This window comes from Oncorhynchus mykiss, unplaced genomic scaffold, assembly GCF_013265735.2.
Source record: "Oncorhynchus mykiss isolate Arlee unplaced genomic scaffold, USDA_OmykA_1.1 un_scaffold_156, whole genome shotgun sequence".
NCBI classification, from domain to species: Eukaryota; Metazoa; Chordata; class Actinopteri; order Salmoniformes; family Salmonidae; genus Oncorhynchus; species Oncorhynchus mykiss.
This window is the reverse complement of record NW_023493666.1, coordinates 146,814-151,562: the sequence shown is the minus strand read 5'-3', so window position 1 is coordinate 151,562 and position 4,749 is coordinate 146,814.

Below are 4,749 nucleotides of genomic sequence, written 5' to 3'. Positions count from 1 at the left end.
TTGCTCCTTGTTCACGGCATAGCCAGAAAGAGAGCCAATCTAATGACAATCCTTGTAATCCAGTTCCTTCTGAGGTTCAGCGACAACTCAACCTCGGAACAGTCCTGTTGCACCAACCACTCAGCACCCAAACGCACAACTCTCTCCCTCAGTTCGTTACAAGCGGACGTGTCCTTCATGAAGCTGAAATAGGCAGAGTAGAGAGGCTGCAGCTGCAGGAGTAACTCCCCACCACTCCTTATCTCTTTTGAGTCAATTTTCTTATCTGCCACCCACATTAACTTTATTGAAAGGTTCTTTTCACCGTCAGTGTAAATCGGGAGAGGGTACTTCGTGTATAGGTTGTAGAAGTTGCCTTTGCTTAGACGGGCTGCCTCTCCGCATATTCCGATAAGGTTACCGTGAGCCAACCCCGAGGCCCTCATCAATTGTCCACACAGCTCTGGGTTGGTAGTCCACAGTGACAATGCCACTCGCAGGTTCTGCAGTCTTAGGCAGCGGAACTTGATATCTTCAGAGAGTCTATCCACGTAGACCAGTCGGCCATCAGTGGTCAACCAGAATGCTTTGATGTCCTGCTGGAAAGCGATCTTGTCACAACACACCTGACTGCACAGCTCCGGTTCATCATCTGTCATCAGAGTGCGGTTAACCCAGAGCAGTTCTCTATCGGTTAACGGTTCCGGTCTGGTAAACAAACGCTTTGCTGTGTGGCAGGGCACACCCGAGAAAAGCCAACAGTATCTGAAGTGAATTTTCATCGGTAACACAAACTCCAGTACGGTCCATTTCGAGGGATTAGATTGCTCCTTACCAGTGTGACACATGGACATGTTGTCCGTGATGCATTCACTGGGGCACAGTATGACATTATCAGATTCACCTGAGCTCCAGCTAAGCTCTGGGTGTAACGCATCAACAGGGTTGCGATCGCGACACCGAGCGCTGTCCTCAAACCCCAGCGAGACCTCGTGGTTACTCAGTGAGTTGGTGAGCGACCCCATTGATAACGCTAGGTCTGCCCCTATCGGGGTTGCTGTCGACTGCGTGAGAGCCAGGCTCTCCAAGGCCGACATCAACAGAGAAAGGGAGCGGATGAATACCGATAGAATGACCGAGTACAATCGACTGATAAAAGACCGATTTGCACAAGCTGCGCTAATAAAGGAGCTCGGGGTGGAGCGTGCTAAAGCGAGGATGCTCGAGTTACAGCTGTACGGCGCATCGGTGAACGACAAGTCAAACTCCGTGATGTACCGGTTTGAACGTATGATAGATAGGGTGTTTGAATATTTCCAAGTCAAAGGAATGCGTATGGAACCGTTTCAGATAGAACTCTTCAGGGGTGTGGTGTTGGGTGTTACCAGTAGTCAATTTGGAGACTCTCTCTTCAAGTATAAACACCCTCTGCTTGAGAAACTTTGCCTAGCCCCTTTGGGCTCAGAGAACTATGATCACGTCAACCCTGCCCTAGGTCACCTTTACCAGGTGGAGAGAGAGTTCTCTCGCTATGCCAACCCTTACACACTTTGCCTAGCCCCGAGACAGTGTGGAAAAAGTTTAATGATGAGGCTGTTACTAGCGGCTGTTCTCCTACACCTCGATATCAACATCATGGTTCAGGCACAGAATAAACACATGTGCAACACCTTGAGAGTTGGGGTGGAGAGCGCCATGGAAGAACTCCAGCACCTGCAGTCTTTTCAACACACAGAGAAACCAGTGACCGTTTGTGGTAACCCAGAGAATAGGATCTACAGATTCGACCCCGGTTACAAGGGCTCTTCCTTTGCTCACTTCTTGGCATCCAGTAATGATGTGAGTATAACCGTAGATATCTCTCAACAGGCAAAGGGTGTCTATCATATTATGTACTATTCTACCCTTTCCTATTCTACCCTTTCCTATTCTACCCTTTCCTACTCTACCCTTTCCTACTCTGTTCTGTCCTAACTGAGTCTGGTCCCATATGGTAAGTTTGATGTGAAAAACTATCCAACCTTGACCAACAATGAATCCCGAGACCCACACGAGGCACCGATGTGGCCTGAATTGACCTAGGTGGGGTCCATGGGCTCCGGGTTTCTACCTCGCACTTGAAAATCTTCAAACTTTGACAAAGTTAAATAATATCCAAGGGAGATGTTCACCCTAGCCCAGTCACTGACAGACTGAGCACATTCTGGGTATGGGACTATGAACGGGAGGAGGAGCTACCATAGAAATCCAATCATGTATAATGTTTACAAACAAGACTCTGGAGACGATGGGGCCCGAATTTGCCTGTTTTGGAGGGCCTCGGGGCTCCTGTGTCCACTTGGCACTTGGAAAAAGTTGACGGCTCATGTTTAAATTTGAGACCACTTACATCTGTCCAACCGTCACGAGGAGCCGATGGGGCCAGAATTTCCCTGTTTTGGAGGGCCGCGGGGCTCCAGTGTAAACTTGGCACTTGGAAAAAGTTGACGGCTCATGTTTAAAATCGAGACCAATTCTATCTGTCCAGCCGTGGCTCATGTTTCCCACCCGAATTCAAATGTCCAACCGTAACCAACTTTATCTATCCAACCGTGGCTCGTGTTTCCCACCCGAGTTCAAATGTCCAACCGAGAGAAATTCTATCTATCCAACCGTGTCTCATATTTCCAACGGGGCAATATATCATGTTTCCCACCCGAGTTCAAATGTCCAACCGAGAGAAATTCTATCTATCCAACCGTGTCTCATATTTCCAACGGGGCAATATATCATGTTTCCCACCCGAGTTCAAATATCCAACCGAGAGAAATTCTATCTATCCAACCGTGTCTCATATTTCCAACGGGGCAATATCTCATGTTTCCCTCCGGAGTTCAAATGTCCAACCGAGAGAAATTCTATCTATCCAACCGTGTCTCATATTTCCAACGGGGCAATATCTCATGTTTCCCTCCCGAGTTCAAATGTCCAACCGAGAGAAATTCTATCTATCCAACCGTGGCTCATGTTTCTAACGGGGCCATGGCTCCTGTTTCCCTCCCCAGTTCAAATGTCCAACCGAGACCGATTCTATCTATCCAACCGTGGCTCATGTTTCTAACGTGGCCATGGTTCATGTTTCCCACCCCAGTTCAAATGTCCAACCGAGACCGATTTTATCTATCCAACCGTGTCTCATGTTTCTAACCGGAGCATTATTATGTTGTCTATGTGTATGTGATAGTCAGCCCACGGGTGGATATTGTAGCCTATGTTAGAGAGGCTTGGTTGGCTATTACCTTTGTATAAATGTGATCAACAGAGCCTAATCACTATACACTTAACACTCTGTTAGATCCTTAGGATCCCATAGCAGTAGAGATTGTCAACACACAGTGGACTAGAACCATGTCTCACACAAGTATCAGTTATGAATGTGATCAGGCCAAGCGGACTGTCTATGATGGCTCAGTGTCCATGGATGTATTAGTCGACAACGCGAACAACAAGGAGGGTTCGGTTGTGTCACATTTGTACGAGAATATGAAAATTGAAGGGGATTTCACAAATGTAATCCATCCAAACCTGCGCAGAACACAACGCTACCAGTCTACCCCAGATGACCAGATGGAATCATCCAAAGACGATGTTGTCATTTCCAGAGATGGAACCAGTGTTCGTTTCGGGGACTATGAAGATGTAACATCAAAGGGCAGAGTGCTCATTTCCAGGGGAACCTTGGCTAAATTTGACAAAGATATCGGAGAGGGCCTGGGTTTACACTATGACACAGAGGCTAATGGCGCCCTGGTTGTTTATACCGATAAAGATGACCCTGCCGTTAGCTCACACGGTGTACTGGTCATGGCACCTAATTTTATACTGGCCCAAGAGAAAGAAGACGCAGAAGAGCTGACTATGAACAGAATAGGTTATACCAAGATCGAACCTGATGTCAACGGGGGTATACGCAACATACATGTCAAGGGGTCCATGATCATTGATCACTACATTCGCTTGAACAAATGCATGTCAGTCTACCCCGGGGGCTGGTTCTTTGGGGAACACTCGGGCGAGTGGTTCCAGCCACCGAAAGAGATGGTGATCCCTGAGAAGCAACCAGACCTGGCAATAGTTGAACGTGCCGATTTGGTTATCTCAAGGGGAGACGCATCGGTTGTGTTGCGCTCAGGCGGAGGAGTTGTCGCGTCCGGGACTGTGGCAGTGTTACTGATGCCAGTTAGTTACGGATCATCAGGAGATAGGCATGATATCCACACCAAGATCGTTGTCGTGTTTCAATGACTTTCTGATCTGAATACAGATCACCTGTGACCACATGTGAGCTTTACAGACAGAAAGTATATAATAACAATGTATTGGTCTGATTGTATAGACAGACCATTGTGTAAAGTGAAATAAATAGCATGTAATAAAGATGTTTAATGAAATAAGAGTTTTGGAAATCAGTGTTGTCATCTTTGTTACCTCTCCCACCATCCTACTTTCATATCATAAAAGACACAATCACAAGGACACAGTCTTTAGGACATTTATTCAAGCATAGATAGGCAAAGAGACAAAGTGATATCAAGTACATCCACAGCTTTACAAGGGTCTTGGTGTCTATAACATTTTATACCGCCTCCTTGTAAGGTTAGTTAAAGCACCTGCACCACCACCACCACCACCACCACCACCACCACCACCAAATAAAAACATGTACCCCATCCCAAATGATAGCGCCGTGGACCACGTCATGAGAATAGCTACAGATGTCCATAGGGCCGC